Raw genomic sequence first — 20,334 nt, forward strand, 5'->3', positions numbered from 1 at the left:
GGAAAGGTAGTAGGTTATGATTTTAGGCAATTGAAAATTCATGAGAGGAATTTTCTTATCTATGACCTTGAGTTAGTAGCTTTAATATTTATACTAAGATTTGGAGACATTATGTATATGATTCCAAGCTTGAAGTATTTTTTGATCGTTAGAGCCTTAATTATCTGTTCACTGAGTAGTTAATTATGTGACTAAAGAGATAGTTTAATTTCTAGAGGACTAATATTTCAAACTTAGTTGTTAATTGAGTAAAGCTATTGTGGTGACCGATGTTTTGTGTAGGAAACCTTTATATTTATCTTCCCTTATGATTAGAGAGATGAATCCTTTTGGCTCAAATTAGAGATTTAAGTTTGACTTATAAGGTTACTCTTAGTAGTGTGAGACTAAGTATGACTTGAGTAACGAATGGATTGTTGAAGGAAATTGGAGAAGCACAATTTTGGTGACAAGATATGAGGCTATAGGATAAGGTGATGGATAAGAGTTTGACTTGGGTGTAGATGGAGTGGTGAAATTAGAGATCTGATATGTATACCTAGTGAACTTACGCTTAGGTGCTTAATCTTTAGAGATGATCATAGAAGTAAAACCAATGTTGTAGCAGATGCCTTGATTATGATAACCTCTGGTATATCGTTTATGATGATTTAAGGGTTGGATTTGATTGAAGAATTTAGAGACATATGCTTTGTGTGTGAGATTATCCTTAGGAGCATTGAATTGATTATGTTGAAAGTGACTAGTGAATTAATGGATGAGATTAGAGAAGCCTAGGAGTTAGAGCCTTTCTTAGAGAACCAAGTGGAAAAGATTGGTAGGAGTGTAGATAATTTTTTTGAGTAGAATCGATGTTATTTTGAGGTGCAAGAACAAATTTGGGTGCTTAGTAACCTTCAATTAAGAAAGATGATTTTAGAGGAAGGACATTCATTTAGGAGCTACTGAGATGTATCGGGACCTTAGGAGGATGTATCAGAGTGGTGCAGCGGAAGCATGGTGGCCTAAGGTGAAGAGAGGAGTAGAGAAATTGTATGCTCGTGTTTAGTATGCAAGAAGTCTTTTGGAATTTTGTAGCACTTAGACGTCCCATTTTGGAACTGTAATGGTGAGTGGATAGACCTTAATTGTAGGTTTGTCTGAGATACTTAAGAGATCGATTCTATTTGTGTTTTAGTGGATAGACTCGCCAAGTTTACTTGTTTTACCTTTAGATATCCTTTGGTGAAATTGATAGAGTTGTACATCAATAAGGTAGTGAGGTTGCATAAGGATTAGAAAGTAAGAAGAGAGAAGTCTACCATTACAAAAATTTCGGGGACGAAATTTCTTAAAGGAAGGGAGTATTGTAACACCCCAATTTTCAAAAAGGTTATTATTATTATTATTATTATTATTAGATGGTATTTGGTCATAATTATTTTAATAATTATAGAGGAATATTATTTTGTACGTTTTAAATAATTATTATTTTGGACAATTATTTTGTACGTATTAAATAAGTATTTTTATTAGCATTTTTAAATAAATATTTATATGTTTTAAGAGAAGGTTGATTTTATATGATATTTTGTTATTAAAATTATATTATTATATTTAGGGTCAGAAATATATTATTATTATAGAGAAAAAATATTTTATAATATACATGTATTTATTTTATTTAATTATTTTGAGGAAAATTAGAAGTGGGTTAGAAGAGAAGGAAAATGGGTTGGGTTGACCCAGTCCAATGGATTAATTTTAAGAAAGGAGTCAGGTGGTGTTAACCCTATCTGCCTCATTTGCGTTCTGAAGGGTTAGGGAAAAAAAAGAGGAGAAACAAAGAGCTCTAAGGAAGAGTACTCAGGAACGATCTTAGATCACACCAAGACCATTCATCTTCTGCTCATCCAGGTACGGGGGGATGGGTTTCTTCATATGTGAATATAGGGGTGTTCGGGTAGTGAGGGCAATCCCTAAGTCCCTCTAGGAACTCTATTTAAAATTCTGAACGATTATCTGTGCAATCGATGTTCTAAATTCTTAATTCATTTGGAAGAACTTATTTCTTGAACTGTCTTTGAATTCCGTTGGGGCTTTCTTGTTAATTCTTTATCCTTAAATTTGATGACTTGAATTTTATGTGTTAAGAAGAGTTTAGATTTTTTTTTTGTAAAACCAATGGAAACCAATTTTTGAGGCTTGAGCTGTGTATGGATTGATTTGGAACGTATGAAGAATATAAATGGAGTTAAACTGAACCAACAGGGTGTAGAAGTAGTGAAAATTGGTAAAAACCTTGTTGGAACTCGTAAAACGGAGGTTTAATTTCACAGAGGGGAGTCTGGGCAGAGATTTGGGCGCTCAGCGCCAGTTTTGGGCGTCGGGCGTCGGGACCCCGACATACGTTTGTAATTTTGCGATATCTTTCTGTGTAGTTATCCAAATCGAGTGCCGTTTGTTTTGTTAGAAACTAGACATCTGGGGATACCATTTAAACACAAGAATCGTGTAAAAATATTAATATTTGATCAAGTTATGTGAGTTGCAATTTGAGCCTTCCAATCTGTGTGCGAACCACAACATCAATTTTTGTGAGCCCTGAATGGTAACCTAAACGACTTTATTAGGATTTGTGTTCTTCATGAAAGTTGTAGATATTGATGTTAGTATTCTAATGGAGTTGGGATCACTTAGAAAGGATATGTATATCTCGAGTTATGGTTAAATTATTAACTGAATGTCATAGATATTGTGATGTGTGTGAAGAATTATGTGAAATTTGTGATCTATGATGTTGATAACTTAATGATAGGTACCTAGCATGTGAGGATGATATTGCATGGATTGTTATTGACATGTGATGATGTTATATAATGGAGATGCATTAATTATGAGTTACATGGGATGCATGAGTTGCATGAGACTTATGAGTTGCATGTGGTGCTTGAGAAGCCAGACGTGGCTATATTGCATTGGACCCTGGGCCCAGAGAGGGGTTGAGACAGGGGGGACCATGACGGGAGGCATTCCATGCGTGGGCCGTTGGGTGTTTAACTGCGCAGCTCACTGGCCATAGAGGGTTTAACGGTGGGTGGATTGCCTTTGCACGGGCCGCTGGGTGTTTAACCGTGCAACATACCGGCCCTGGGAGGGTGTGAGAACGGTATGCCCACATTGGCAACAACTAAGGGAATTGACGAGGTACGCCCATTGTGCGGAGTGCCAAGTTGAGACTCTTAGGAGAGGAGATGTGTATGAGCATATAGTGAGCATGTGTATGAAAGCTTGTATGATTGAAAAAAAATGATGTTTGGTAATTATATGAGATGTATTTGTTGTTTATAGTTAATGATGATATTTTGGTGCACGGTGTGGGGTGGGAATTGGGTAGCTCTATGTTCATATATGATGTTATCTATCTCTCACCGTCCTGTTTTTATGTGGTTTTCTTTTAGGTGAAGATGAAGGCACTCATAGTGTTGAGTTCTAAAGGGAAAGGGTTCTGCTCTGATAGGATGTGACATTGGGGCATGAATTTAGGATGCTTTAGTTATGAATTGTTATTTGTCGTTTGAGGAGACTTATTTTTAGGAGTTTTATATTCACCTTATATTTATAAATTCTGGATCCCTTTCATTTTTCTTTAGAGACCTTGATAATTTTCTTTTAAGAGTAAAACTTTATTATTATTATTATTATTATTTCTATTTATTTCAAGACTTGTGAACCTATGAGATTTTATTAAAATATGTGGACCCTTCTTGATGTTATATTTATTGAATTATTCTTATTGTTGTTACTTATCTATTATGGGGTAGAAGGGTGTCACATCCACCACATGGAAACAGAAGGGTAAGCTAGAATTCACAAATGAATCATAATAATCTATACTACACAATCGTATTCATAGAGTCACACCATACACTCTATCCAATACTACTCATGCATAAAATACAATCCACCAATCATGAAGTCAAACACCACACTTCATCATATTAATAATCATGCAATAAATGCATCTCATGACAGATATCAATGCATATCAATCATCTAATGCGTCGTCACGCATACACCTAGGAGATCTCCACAACAATAGAGCTGTATAAGTGACATTTCATCCTACCGAAACCACCCCAACCGTTTTCACGCCCAATGCGCCCGCTCGGTCACAGCTAAACAGGATATATAATCCTCCCTCGGGTTTACTCGGATGATGTCACTTACACAATTGGAAGTCCAGATCCACCGTCAGGTATAGCACAGCTGGGTACGGGCTTACCACGACCTTGGCATGCATTAACCAAGTCAATAGTGGAGTTCGCCCACCGACTATCCGCAAGGATCCACGCACCTTCCCGAGTACTTGGTTAAGGGAATAACCCTCGACCTCATACCCCGCTCCAACACTAGCTAAGGACTTAGAGGAGACTCACCCAACCCAGTGGCCTATCTGAGCACCACTCTCCCAAATCCAGTGGCCTCCCAGAGCACCACTCTCATATATCAGTGGCCTATCCAAGCACCACTCTCAAGAGACTCTATGTGAGCTCTTCTAGTTCGAAAATATTTTTTCTCTCCTCAAGTCCTAGGCTAGACTCATGCCATAGGCATCACATGCAATCATGCATCATACATCATAATGGTCTGCCCACCATCATGATCAACAATCATACACATGTCATAAGACATCACATGCAATAATGCATCATACATCATATATCATACATACATGATCTAAAACTTCAACTTTAAACATGCATAAGCATCAATTTATTCATAAACTTATTCACGCTCGGCGTAGCCTGAGCTCGCCCAGCCTAATCCCAGCCTGAGAGTCCCAAGACTCATCCACGCCTAGCGCATTCAACCTGCGCCCGACCTAAATTCCAGTAATAGAGTTCACAAACTCTCATCCACACCAACAAATCCAGCCACATGCAAACACAAAATACAATGCATAGGCTCCATACAACTTAAATAAACCTAGAATCAACATGCACCCATCTGATGCATCAAATTCACCAGAAACCCCATTTTTTTCCAAGACTTTGAACAATTAGCGAATTCTCCGATCCAGCCATGGATCCTCAACTTTCATGCATCAATTGAGTTTCTAAACTCACATGCAACTTAAATAACAAACATTCTAGCTTCCCTTACCTGAAGGTTGGCTAAGAATGGCCAACAACTGTGACGAAATAGAATTCTCTTCCAAAACTCAACCCGGAACTTCAATCCTCCCAAAGCAAGCTTTCTAATCTGAATTTCAAGAAAAGTCAGAAGGAGTTAGTGATCTATAGGAGAAAAGGAGTCAAACAGAGAAATTTGGGAGAGAAAGGAGCTCACTTACCCAGAGACCTTCTCTCTAAAACTTCTCTCTAAAAACTCCAAAACTCCTGAAGGCCCCCAACCCCCTATTTATAGACTTTCGAATTGGCCCAGAACGGCCCGTACCGAGTTCGGAACGACCCGTTCCGAACTCCCAAATCACCCACAAAATTCACGCCCAAAACGGCCCGTTCTGTAATTAGAACGGCCCGTTCCGGGACTCATCCGGAACGTCCCGTTCTCCCTCCAGAACGGCCCGTTTGGGAACCGCCCGTTCTGGGATACTGAATCAGCCTTTTTTTTTTTTTTTAACAATGTTACAATAATTATATTAATTTTTAATTTTTATCACATAAACATGATAAAATAATATTAAAATAGAATTAAAAATATGATATAATTTAAATATTATTAAATATTAATTATTATGTAATTTGTAACATCCCAAATTTTTTTAAAGGGTATTGTTGTAATTAATGGCATTTTCGTAATTTTAATAAAGGAATAAGGGTATTTTTGTAATTTTATTATTAATGGCATTTTCGCAATTTTATTAAAGATTGAGGGGTAAAATGGGTAACTTGGAACGGGCTGTTCCAAAATTGGAACGGGTCGTTCCAAGCAACAAAAAGATACTGAAATTTTAAGTTGGGAACGGGCCCAGAACGGGCCGTTCCGGAAGGAGAACGGGCTGGAGAACGGGCTGTTCTGCTGAGATTGAGAACAGGCTGTTCTGATTTTAGAACGGGCCATTCTGCTTTTTGGGAATAGGTCGTTCCGATTTTAGAACGGGTCGTTCCAGTTCAAAAATTTACGTACATTTGAAGGATTCGGAACGGGCCGTTCCGAATCCAGTACGGCCGTTCCGGGTGCGTCAGATTTCCTATAAATAGGGGCTAAGGGCTGAAGGAAAATCATAACTTGGAGAAGAGGTCCTAGAGAGAGAAAGAAGAGAGAGAAAGGGAGAAAGAGAGAGAGGAGGGGAAGGAAAAGAGGAGAGGAAAGAAGAAGAAGCCAGTAGAGGAGGAAGATAGAGGAAGTTCTGCCCTAGTTCTTGTCCCAATTTAAGAAAAAGAGGAGGAGATTCTGCCCGAGTTCCTATTCATCCAGGTACGGGGGAAAAGGGGATTATTTATATGAAGAGTACATGAGGGAATTGGGTAGAGGAAGAATTCCTTAGGATTATAATTAATTTTATAATTATTTAATTTGGAGAATTATTGGTTCTATTAAAATTATCTGTATTGAGGTTTATAGATATGCCTAAGTGTAGGAATGATGATCTGAGAAGAAGAATGAATTATAAAGGAAATGCGGTGAGCTAGATTTTGGAATAATTAGGGGTTTTGCTATTTATACTAATTATTCTATTGATTATTATATTAATGAAAGTTATTGCTATATTACTTGTTAAGAATGAATTATATTGATGTGAATTGCTTGAGGGGTATGTAAACCCTATTTTGTTGAGCTTATTGTATGAATGTGATTTTGATTGTGATTGTGGTGCCTCACATCGATGACTAGGGACGGCACGACCCCTGGGTATGTGATGCTACAGGGAAGGCGTGACCCTAGCATGGTGTGGGATGAGTAAGACAGTTAACACCACCACTTATGTCGTTTATGGCAGCCCTGATATAGGGTTAATTGCAAGAGATTGTATTGATTGTAATGTGATTGTGTTTCCTCACACCAAATGATTAGGGATGGCATGGCCCCTGGGTAAGTGATGCTACAAGGAGGGCTTGATCCTGGTCTGGTGTGGGTTGAGTGAGGCAATTAACCTGTATCACTTGTGTCAGATGTGGCAAGGTCTTGGCATAGTGTTAATTGTGAGATTGACATGAATTATAGATGTTGAAATGATTGTTATATTGATGTGAATGAGGAAAGGTAAAAGTGATAATGTTAAAGTCTAAGTGGATTGTGATGGATTGATAAATTATGGTACATGCTTGTAAATATTTTATTAAATAAAAGAAATATGATGAGATTTTAATATGGTGTGTTTGGATGTACTTTGCATATAGATATCTTCTTTTCTCATCGTACAAATTGTGGATATTTTAGGTGGAGAAGATCCGGCTACGAGTGACATCTAGAATGCCAACAGCTAAATTCTGGGAATGCTCTGATAGTGTGGCATCGGGGCAGAGGATTTCTAGGATAGAATATTTATATGGATTTGGTATCGTAATGAATGTAATTTTCTTTGAAAATCTGTAAACTCTTAAATTTTACCTTTCAAGTTTTATTTTTCAGTCATTGAGAAAGAACAGTTATACAGTTTTATGTGACCCTTTTTACCAATTTGATCATGTTTATTCTTCTAATTTTTATTATATTATTTCGATGTATGTGTTGGTGTAGTAAGGGTGTCACATTTAGTGGTATCAGAGCAGGTCGATTCAATCGGCCGTGAATTATGAGTTTGCTATGCTTGTTTGGTAGATGAGTAATGTGATAATTTGATTGTAACTTATTGATGTGCTAATGTGATGATTGATTTTCTTTATTTATTTGTGTGCATTGTGTTCTTAGGATTTATCTGATAGACGTGATATAAATTGATGATGCTATTTTTGATTGCTCTTGTTATTCTCATGATTGCTTAATTATTTTGGTACTTCTTACTTATGTAAGAAGTAGCCGTTGGGAGGCATCGCTCGTGTTGCGAGCACATGTGTCAGTAATAGTGAACGAAGTATTGTACTAGCCAACCAGAACTATTAAAACCTTGGATGTGAGTGATACATTGAGTGTACTAAGAGTTTACGATTGGTGGAGTTTCTGATATCTATAATTGTAGCGGTTGAATCTAAGGTAGATGTCTCCTTGGTGAGAGATCGAAATGTCGGTAATTCCCTTGAGTGTTAGTACTGGCATGTTAACTATTTAGGTAGCATGTGAGTTGTTTTGGTTGAGGATAGTAGTGAGAGACTCGAATGAGAAATTGAGGAGTAAGTTTGGAAATAGTTGAGGTATTTTGTGGTATTAGATATATTGATACACTATTGCTGTTTGGTGTAGAAGATATTTTCGCTGCAATTTTGTTGTGACAGTATGAGTATCATATTGACAAATTAGATGTTGTGATCTTCATGAAATTTGTGGCTTGGGATATTATCTTTTCAATAGAACTGGAATAAGATGAAACGAAAATCTAGAACTTCAATTATGATTGCCTTGGTGATCAGAAATTTAGTTGTAAGCGCTGAATTTATTTGTGGTGATTTTTTGAATCTTTAGCTAATGAGATGATCTTTTGGAAACCTTATGTTTTCATAAGAGTTGTAGCTTATTCACTTAGCTTTCGTTTGAGATAGGTTTGAAATCAGTTGGATGAATACAACTCTGTGTGTCATTTACTTTGATAGTTGATGAAGGTAGATATATGCTGTCATGATATTTTTGAGTTATTAGGCATAGCAAGGATAAAAATGGATTTGGTGATGTTTTGAGGTTTGGTCATTGAAAGGTTGATTAAAATGAAATGATTGGTTCATGGTGATCAATTCATACATGCTTAGGGATGATATATGTGAAGGAAGTATTCTAATATGATTTGATATGCATGTATGTGGATATGAGAATAAATGACCTTATGGATCAATTAGTGGATGTTTGTGTTAATAAGAGGTTTTGACCTTAGGATGTGAGATCATCATATTAGAGTTAAGTATGAAGATATATTCAATATAGATTTAGACTAGATTGTCTAAAGTATGAATTTGGATTGTATGAGGTGAGTATTTTAGGCCATGAAATTTCTTGCGAAGGTATAATGTAGATCTACCTAAGGTAGAAGTTGTGTTTAAGTGAGAGATACCTGAGTCAATTAGTAAAATTAGGAGTTTTATTGATAGTTTATAGGAAAATTTATTGAGTAAATTTTTAAGATAGTTGTTCACGGTTTAAACCGCTCCCATTTTTCTCGTCATTACTACAGGAATCATTTTGCTTTCTTTCCTCTGGTTACTAAGTTGTAGGTTGTCTCTTGCCTACCCACAGATTCAGCAATAGTTTGAAAGGTTAAAAGGTTAATCTATATCAGGAATTCCTGAACCTAAATTCATTTTTCAACTACCCAAAGCATTTTGTCACTTATTATTGACTGAATTGTCTAGGAATGAGTTGCCTTACTAGGGGATAACAAATAAGAAGAGTAGTTTTCAAATTCTTAAGGAAAGATTGACTAGTATAGTAATGCTTCTAAAGATAGGTTTGAGAACAGTGTTGTGGCAAGAAGAAAAGGTAGAAGGTTATGATTTTAGGCAATTGAAATTCATGAGAGAAATTTTCTTATCCATAACCTTGAGTTAGCAGCTTTAATATTTATACTAAGATTTGGAGACACTATTCAAAGCTTGAGGTATTTATTGATCGTTAGAGCCTTAATTATCTATTGACTGGAGGAGTTAGTTACGTGACTAAGGAGATAGTTTAATTTCTGGAGGATTAATATTTCAAACTTAGTTGTTAATTGAATAAAGCTGTTGTGGTGACCGAAGTTTTGTGTAGAAAACCTTTATATTTATCTTCCCTCATGATGATGGAATCATGCTTTGGAGTGCAAGAGGTGACATACTCAAAGATCCAAGAGGAGTTGGCTAGACATGAAGGTTTGGGCCAGTTAGGGCCCAATGGGCCTTATGGGCCTGGGAAGGCCCAAGTTGAACTTTTCATGGACCATAGTTTGTTATAGCTATTTTCATATGTTTTGTATACATCATGTTAGTATAGGTATCATATATTTTGGTCTTGTATTTTGGACCACATAGAGTAGCATTTTAGGTTTTAGGCTAGTTGGGCCTAGTTTTGGGCTTCATGGGCCTTTGGGCTTTTGGTACCCAATATTGGGCTCATTTTCATTCTTGTAATTTTTCCTTTCTATTGTAATTGTTTGACCAATGTAATTAGGTCATTAGAATAGAAAAATACAAGGAATACTAAAGTATGCTAATTAGGTTAAATTAGGTTTAATTTGGAAGTCATTTAAGTTACATTTGAGTCACATGTTTAGCACAATGGGTGGCTGAACATGTGCCACTCAAATTAACCCTAAATGACTCTCAAATCACACCTAAATGCACCTTGGTACCTAAATTTTCGGACTTACACATGTGCACCAAAGTTTGAATTCAAAATTCAAATTTGAATTCAAACTTTAGGCGCCATTTTGTGAGGCTTTAGTTTAGGCACCTATGGGTCACAATTTCGTGCATACTTAAGCCATTCTTTCACCTTTTGTATTCACTTTGAACCTTATATGAAATTTGAGAGCCAAGAGCCGAATTTCCTTTTCAAAGTCTTCTTGAGAATTCACCTCAAAAACCTAGGGAGTTCATCTTCTTCCTTCTCTTTGAAGTGAGTCTTCCATTGATCTTTGAGCTTGGATGCTTCCATCCAAGGCTTGAGCCTTCATCCATCCGTGTTCCTTCTTCATTCAAGCTCCATTTCATTCAGTGTTATCTCCTTAAAGAGGATTCGTGGCTAGGAGGAGCTAAGGAGAAGAACATTCATCACTTCTCACTACTCTTTCCATCAATTTTGGTATCAAGAGCAAGGTTCTTCAAGGAGATAAGTGCTTCATCTTTTTGTGTCCGAATTGGTGTTGTTCATTGTGTTCTTCTTGTCTTCTTTGAGTTTCTATTCGGATCTAAGTGTTTTGAATCAAATTTGTTCCATAGATCCATTGTTGATTGTTCTTGATTTTCTTCCACAATCAATGTTTTAGGAATTATTTTCTTGTGCTTATTTTGAGTTTATTTTGAGTCTCTCCATTCCTTGTATGTGTCCGTGATTGGACCTCATGCATTGCATTTAGATTTTGGTTTTGAATCTATGTTTTGTCTTAGAAGTTTGTGTTTAGTCTTTATATGTTGCAAATTCCTTGAATAGCATGTTTAACCTAGTTTTATTTTGAACTTTGTGTCTACATATTGCTCTCGGTTTTGTTTCTCTTTTGCCTACCTATATGTGCTTTTTCTTTTACCTTATTGTGTTCATAATTTTCTATTAGTCCTAGCAAGTTTCTTTAGAGTTAGGTTTCCATTGTGTTCTTAAGTTTTCAAATCACTTTCCATTGAAAATCTTATAAAAATTTTTGACTCAAAATTTCAAGTGCTTAATTCTACTTCTAGTGCACTCTTTCTTGTGGATTCAATTTTAAAAAAATTAGAGGCTGAAAACAGAGATAAAACAGAGCCTAAAACAAAATAAAAGACCTAGAGTTCAAAAGAAAAAGAGTTCAAAAGCAATCCAAACCAAAACCTAAAGACTAGTGCACTAGTTTCTCAAATTTACTTGAATTTTGACCTAATTTTTGTCTAACTTGTAGTCACGGTTTCTATAGCTTGGAATCTTAGAAAAATTTGAAACAAAAGGCAAATATACTCTCTGGACTCTTAACTTGAATATAGAAAAAGAAAGAATTAAAAAAAAAATAGAGAAAGCTTTTTAAAGTGAAAAAGCCGAGAGGTATTCATTGATAAAAATTCATTTGATTCCTTGTTATTGTTTTGACTACTATTTGTTCTATACTTATCTTTCAATTTTTTTTTGTTTTGTTCATCTACTCTACTACCTATCTAGGAACATTCCTAACTGAGTGCTAGCTTTATTTGGAGTCTTATTTTCCAGTTTTACTTGTTGAACCTCTTTGAGTCTTGTCATATATACATATTACTCTTAACTTTTGGTATAAGCTTTCCAAATTGTGCTTTATTGCTTGTCTAGTTTTCTTTCAATAATTTTCCTGTGCTGGAAGTGGCCTCAAATCTTTGCTCAAGGATCAAGCATTGCTCAACAAAGAGTAGGAAAAGTTTGGACACTAAGACCTAAAAATTTGACCTAAATTAGTGACCAAAACTTCTCCTAAACTTCCTTCACTTGAGTGACCATTCCTTTCACTTTGTGAGGCAGCCACCATTAACCTCTTTTGTTGTGATTCTTTGCAGGTCCAGGAGCATCAAATTTGAAGGATTAGTGGCGGATTAAGACACTTAAACAAGTGTTAGAAAAGTTGAACACAAAACCGTCACTAATTGGTCACCAAAACCGCCATTTATTGCTTTCTAGGCTAGTTTAAATTTTGCAACCTCTCTTGTATTTTAAAATCAATTTGTAAAGCTTGGAGGGAGTATTAAGAAGCTGGTCAGGTATATCTAAATCCTTGTAAGCATCCTCACGTGTAGTGCTAGTGGAAGTGGCTTGGAAATTTCATATGTTTCAAGCTTCCACTTAGGGAACCCGACTAGTTACTTATCTTGCTTCCTTTAAGTTCATTGTCTTTTAATTGCTTTATTTTGCTGCCTTGAAACGTCTAGACTTGTGTAGTTTTACTTGCTCACGTTTAGTTTAGTCTCAAAAACAAACAAATTGTGAAAAAGCATTCTAAATTTTTGTGAAAAGTTTTGGGGAATTGGAAGTACCACAAAGGAGTTTAGTGATTTCCACTTGAAAAGGCTTGGTTATTAAGTGGCTCTTTGTAGCTCACCTCCCTTGATAGTGCAACTTGTACACTTAGACTTCCAAGTGTTATTTTCATTCCTAGAAAATACCAAAAGCATTTTATAACTTTTTGCATAGCATATAAAATCTTATTGCTTAATCATGAGTCAACATTCTCAAAGTAGTAGTGACTTTGAATCTCCTAAAAGTTTTAAAAGAATTGTCAAGGAGGTTGAGGCACTAAAACTTTGGAAGCATGATGAAATACTTCAAAAACAAAAAGAAAAACTTGAAAAGGAAGTACAAATCATGGCTTTAGAACAAGAGATTCAAAAGATTAAGCAACGAGAAGAAAAACTTTTGAAAAGATTAAATAAAAATAAAAGTCCAAAAGGTTCTTCTAGGAGCTCAACCAAGAGCTCCAATGATTCTCAAAGTCAAAATAATGATGGTAGTATACAAATGGATGCTTACTATCAACCCCCACCTAGGAGAGTCATTAAAGAACACAAAGTGAGGGAATCAAGGGTTGATCTCCCTTACTTTCATGGAAAAGAAGATGTGGATGCCTACTTGGATTGGGAAATGAAAGTGGAGCAAATCTTCACTTGTCACCAAGTAGGTGAAGAAAGAAAAGTTCCCTTGGCCACCTTAGCTTTCCAAGGACAAACTATGTATTGGTGGACATCCTTAGAGAGAGAGAGAAGACTTCACAATGACCCTCCAATCACTTATTGGAATGAGTTGAGGAGTGCTATGAGAAGAAGGCACATACCTTCTTATTATAGTAGGGAGCTTATGGATAAGCTCCAAAGACTCCAAAAAAAGAATATGAGTGTTGAGGAGTATAGACAAAAGATGGAGTTGTATCTCATGAGGGCTGGTATAAGGGAAGAGGAAAGATTGACCATTGCTAGGTTTTTGAGTGGTCTAAATTTTGACATAAGAGATAGAGTTGAGTTACTCCCTTATAGGGACCTTGATGATTTGGTCCAACTTTGTATAAGGGTGGAACAACAAAATTTAAGGAAAAATTCTTTAAAAGGAAAAACTCAAGCTAACTCTTATATCAAGAATGACTACAAGAGGGAGGGTCAATATGACTCTTCTAAAAGCTCTAGTAAAAGTCAAGAAAAAGAAAAAGAAAATGATAAAAATGTTGTCACTTCTAGTAGTAAAACTAGTGACATCAAATGCTTTAAATGTCTTGGGAGAGGCCATATAGCTTCTCAATGTCCAACTAAAAAGGTCATGATTTTGAGAGGACAAGACATTTATAGTAGTCTTGATGAATCTAGTTCTACCACTTCAAGTGGTAGTGATACTAGTGAGGAAGATCCTAAAATTGAAAAGTTATATCCTATGGATGGTGATCTTCTTATGATCAAAAGGCTTCTTGGAAGTCAACCTTGTCCCACTTCACTATCTCAAAGAGAGAACATCTTTCATACAAGATGTTTGGTTTCTAAAAGAACTTGTTCTCTCATTGTTGATAGTGGATCATGTTCTAATTGTTCTAGTACAAGGTTGGTTAACAAGTTAGCCCTTACCACCATTCCTCACCCTCACCCTTATAAACTTCATTGGCTCAATGAAGGTGAGGAATTGGAGGTGAATCAACAAGTGAAGGTCAAGTTTTCTATAGGGGATTATAAAGACAAAGTTTTATGTGATGTGATCCCTATGGAAGCTTGTCATATTTTGCTTGGTAGGCCATGGCAATTTGATAAAAAACTATACATGATGGCCTTACTAACAAAATAACTTTCACTCATAAAAATAAGGAAATTGTTTTTAATCCTTTAACACCACCCCAAGTGTTTGAGGATCAAAAGCAAATGAAAAGAAAAAGAAATAAAGAAAGAAAAGAAGGAAAGAGTGTGGAAGAAGGGGATTCCACTAAAACCTTTGTGACCAAGGAGAGTTATTTTATGACCAAACAAGACTTGAAAAGAACTCTCTTTATTCATAAAAGTTTTGACTCTTGTCCTAATGCTGCCACTTATCTTAGAGTTGAGAATGAAAAACAAAATAAATTTCAAACCAAGAATTCTCAACTTAGAGATATAGTGAAGAAGGAGTGGACTATTCCTAGTGTTACTCCTTATACTACTTCCTTGATGGTACACAAGAAAGGAAGTATTTCTTTAAATTTAATAAAGCACCCAATTTTCGGTTTACATTGTTTAGTAGATACAACTTGTAATAATCTATATTCTATGTTTAATCTTATGGGAAGTTCTTACTTTTTTGAACTTAATTTGTTTCCTTCCCTACAAGATAAATATAGCTTATATAATTATGAGTATCTAGTAAACAATCAAATCCAAAATTGTCTAAGGGCGTTTTCTAGTAATTTTTTCTTTATATTTTAGGAAAAGCTAGGTTACCATTTAGGGTACTTTAGGCAAGATATAGTAGTGTTTAAAAATCATTCTTTTCATTGTTTTAGTTATAGTGTCCTTACATTTTTAGGGTTTACTTCTAGGTTATGCTTAGAAGAGGAGCCTATTTTTAGGGAGTCTAATTTTGATAGTTTATTTTTTCTTAGGCTAGATAGAAGGACTCCTCCTAGGATTTCTGAAAGTTTCATCTCTTATCCATTGTATGTTGTACATGTAGGTGTTGAGTTTTCTTCCATTCATCCTCGAAATTTGAGGACAAATCCTTTTCAAGAGGGAGGGGATGATGGAATCATGCTTTGGAGTGCAAGAGGTGACATACTCAAAGATCCAAGAGGAGTTGGCTAGACATGAAGGTTTGGGCCAGTCAGGGCCCAATGGGCCTTATGGGCCTGGGAAGGTCCAAGTTGAACTTTTCATGGGCCATAATTTGTTATAGCTATTTTCATATGTTTTGTATACATCATGTTAGTATAGGTATCATATATTTTTGTCTTGTATTTTGGACCACATAGAGTAGCATTTTAGGTTTTAGGCTAGTTGGGCCTAGTTTTGGGCTTCATGGGCCTTTGGGCTTTTGGTACCCAATATTGGGCTCATTTTCATTCTTGTAATTTTTCCTTTCTATTGTAATTGTTTGACCAATGTAATTAGGTCATTAGAATAGGAAAATACAAGGAATACTAAAGTATGCTAATTAGGTTAAATTAGGTTTAATTTGGAAGTCATTTAAGTTACATTTGAGTCACATGTTTAGCACCATGGGTGGCTGAACATGTGCCACTCAAATTAACCCTAAATGACTCTCAAATCACACCTAAATGCACCTTGGTACCTAAATTTTCGGACTTACACATGTGCACCAAAGTTTGAATTCAAAATTCAAATTTGAATTTAAACTTTAGGCGCCATTTTGTGAGGCTTTAGTTTAGGCACCTATGGGTCACAATTTCGTGCATACTTAAGCCATTCTTTCACCTTTTGTATTCACTTTGAACCTTATATGAAATTTGAGAGCCAAGAGCCGAATTTCCTTTTCAAAGTCTTCTTGAGAATTCACCTCAAAAACCTAGGGAGTTCATCTTCTTCCTTCTCTTTGAAGTGAGTCTTCCATTGATCTTTGAGCTTGGATGCTTCCATCCAAGGCTTGAGCCTTCATCCATCCGTGTTCCTTCTTCATTCAAGCTCCATTTCATTCGGTGTTATCTCCTTAAAGAGGATCCGTGGCTAGGAGGAGCTAAGGAGAAGAACATTCATCACTTCTCACTACTCTTTCCATCACATGATTAGAAAGATGAATCCTTTTGACTCAAATTAGAGACTTATGTTAGGCTTATAAAGTTACCTTTAGTAGTGTGAGATTAAGTATGAATTGAGTAATAGGTGAATCGTTGAAAGAAATTGGAGAAATACCATTAGTTGATTCATTTTGGTGACAAGATAAGAGGCTATAGGATAAGGTGATGGATAGGAGTTTGAATTGGTTGTAGATGGAGTAGTAAAGTTAGTGATTTGATATGTGTATCTAGTTAACATATGCTTAGGTGCTTGATCTTTATAAATGATCGTAGAAGTAATATCAATATTGAGACAGATGCCTTAATTGCTATGATCACTAATATATTATTTTTTGATTATTTAAGGATTGGATTTGATTAAAGAATTTATAGACTTATGATTGGTGTGTGAGATTACCCTTAGGAGTATTGAATTGAGTATGATTGAAAATAACTAGTGAATTAGCATATGAGATGAGAGAAGCTCAGGGGTTAGAGCCTTTCCTAGTGAACCAAGTGGAAAGGATTAGTAGGAATATGAGTAACATTTTCTAAATAGAAATTGAAGTTGTTTTAAGATGCAAGAATAAATTTGGGTGCTTAGTAATCTTGAATTAAGAAGGAAGATTTTAGAGGAAGGACATAAGAGTACTCTTTATTTAGAAGCTACTAAGATGTATCAGAGTAGCGCAGCGGAAGTGTAGTGACCTAAGGTGAAGAGAAAAGAAATCATATACTCGTGTTTAGTATGCAATTAAACGTCTCATCTTGGAAGTGAGATGGTGAATGGATAGACTTTAATTGTAGATTTGTCTGATACGTCTAAGAGATTGATTTTATTTGTGTTTTAGTGGATAGACTCGCCAAATTTACTTGTCTTACCCTTTGGTGAAATGATAGAGCTGTATATCAGAAAAATAGTGAGTGAGGTTGCATAAAGATTAGAAAGTAAGAAGTGAGGAGTCTACCATTACAAAAATTTTGGGGACGAAATTTCTTGAAGGAGGGGAGAATTGTAACATCCCAAATTTTTTTAAAGGGTATTGTTGTAATTAATGGCATTTTCGTAATTTTAATAGAGGAATAAGGGTATTTTTGTAATTTTATTATTAATGGCATTTTCGCAATTTTATTAAAGATTGAGGGGTAAAATGGGTAACTTGGAACGGGCTGTTCCAAAATTGGAACGGGCCGTTCCAAGCAACAAAAAGATACTGAAATTTTAAGTTGGGAACGGGCCCAGAACGGGCCGGAGAAAGGGCCGTTCTGCTGAGATTGAGAACGGGCCGTTCTGATTTTAGAACGGGCCATTATGCTTTTTGGGAACGGGCCGTTCCGATTTTAGAACAGGTCGTTCCAGTTCAAAAATTTACGTACATTTGAAGGATTCGGAACGGGTTCAGAATCCAGTACGGCCGTTCCGAGTGCGTCAGATTTCCTATAAATAGGGGCTAAGGGCTGAAGGAAAATCATAACTTGGAGAAGAGGTCCTAGAGAGAGAAAGAAGAGAGAGAAAGGGAGAAAGAGAGAGAGGAGGGGAAGGAAAAGAGGAGAGGAAAGAAGAAGAAGCCAGTAGAGGAGGAAGATAGAGGAAGTTCTGCCCTAGTTCTTGTCCCAATTTAAGAAAAAGAGGAGGAGATTCTGCCCGAGTTCCTATTCATCCAGGTACGGGGGAAAAGGGGATTATTTATATGAAGAGTACATGAGGGAATTGGGTAGAGGAAGAATTCCTTAGGATTATAATTAATTTTATAATTATTTAATTTGGAGAATTATTGGTTCTATTAAAATTATCTGTATTGAGGTTTATAGATATGCCTAAGTGTAGGAATGATGATCTGAGAAGAAGAATGAATTATAAAGGAAATGCGGTGAGCTAGATTTTGGAATAATTAGGGGTTTTGCTGTTTATACTAATTATTCTATTGATTATTATATTAATGAAAGTTATTGCTATATTACTTGTTAAGAATGAATTATATTGATGTGAATTGCTTGAGGGGTATGTAAACCCTATTTTGTTGAGCTTATTGTATGAATGTGATTTTGATTGTGATTGTGGTGCCTCACATCGATGACTAGGGACGGCACGGCCCCTGGGTATGTGGTGCTACAGGGGGGGCGTGACCCTAGCATGGTGTGGGATGAGTAAGACAGTTAACACCACCACTTATGTCGTTTATGGCAGCCCTGACATTGGGTTAATTGCAAGAGATTGTATTGATTGTAATGTGATTGTGTTTCCTCACACCAAATGATTAGGGATGGCATGACCCCTGGGTAAGTGATGCTACAGGGAGGGCATGACCCTGGTCTGGTGTGGGTTGAGTGAGGCAATTAACCTGTATCACTTGTGTCAGATGTGGCGAGGTCTTGGCATAGTGTTAATTGTGAGATTGACATGAATTATAGATGTTGAAATGATTGTTATATTGATGTGAATGAGGAAAGGTAAAAGTGATAATGTCAAAGTCTAAGTGGATTGTGATGGATTGATAATATATGGTACATGCTTGTAAATATTTTATTAAATAAAAGAAATATGATGAGATTTTAATATGGTGTGTTTGGATGTACTTTGCATATAGATATCTTCTTTTCTCACCGTACAAATTTTGGATATTTTAGGTGGAGAAGATCCGGCTACGAGTGGCATCTAGAATGCCAACAGTTAAATTCTGGGAATGCTCTGATAGTGTGACATCGGGGCAGAGGATTTCTAGGATAGAATATTTATATGGATTTGGTATCGTAATGAATGTAATTCTCTTTGAAAATCTGTAAACTCTTAAATTTTACCTTTCAAGTTTTATTTTTCAGTCATTGAAAAAGAACAGTTATAAAGTTTTATGTGACCCTTTTTACCAATTTGATCAAGTTTATTCTTCTAATTTTTATTATATTATTTCGATGTATGTGTTGGGATAGTAAGAGTGTCACATAATTTACTTTATATCAAGTCATAAATCACATTATAACATTAACTATAACATTAAAAAAACTAAAATCATAGATTTTGTAATATTAAAAGATTACAGTTATAAAAAAAATAGAGAATTAAAATTATGATTGGATATTGTAAGTAACTAAGTATTCTACTCTAAAATCATGTGTTTACAATGATAATATCATAGTTCTAACTTAAGATCCTGCACATTCTACTCTAGCTCTTTAACACTAGGCCAATTATTGTGGTTTTGTAAGTAATCAAGTATAATTTTATCTGAAATATTTATTTCATGGATATTTAGGGGTGTATCGAATTATAGTTTTAAAAAACTTTATTATCATAGAAAAAAGTCTTATAATATTCGATTAAGACTTTATTTTAATATAAAAATTCATGTGATATACAATTAAGATAATTAAAAAAATTTGAGAGTACATCAAAATTAGCTGATATTAAAAAAAATTATGAATGCATTAAAATTTAGTAATGTTCAATTAAAAAATTTTGTTGACATTACAAAAATAGAGATTTTAATGAATTATTTTGAATGATAGATTTTCTAAAACTTTTATTATAATTTATATATAATTCACTTATCTAGTAATGTCATTAAAACTTTTAAGATTTTTTTCATGACTTTTTTTCCTTTCTATTTCTCCTTCTTTTTTCTCCCTCATTAATCTTCTTATCCCCTTTCTTACTTCCTCGTACTCCTCTCTCTCTCTCTCTCTTTTCTCTTGTCTTCTCTATCTCATTTTTTTCTTTCTTGTTCGTCTTTTTCATTTATTTCTACATCTTTTCTCTATTTTTTCTCCTATCTTTGATATTTATTTTTTTAATTATTAAATATGAAAATATTTTTAAATCATTAAATATTAACAATTATTAATATTTTTAAATTATTAAAATTTAACAAGTGTTTATTTTAAATAAAATT

This window comes from Cajanus cajan, chromosome 9 (genome assembly GCF_000230855.2).
Source record: "Cajanus cajan strain Asha chromosome 9, NIPB_CcT2T_4, whole genome shotgun sequence".
NCBI classification, from domain to species: domain Eukaryota; kingdom Viridiplantae; phylum Streptophyta; class Magnoliopsida; order Fabales; family Fabaceae; genus Cajanus; species Cajanus cajan.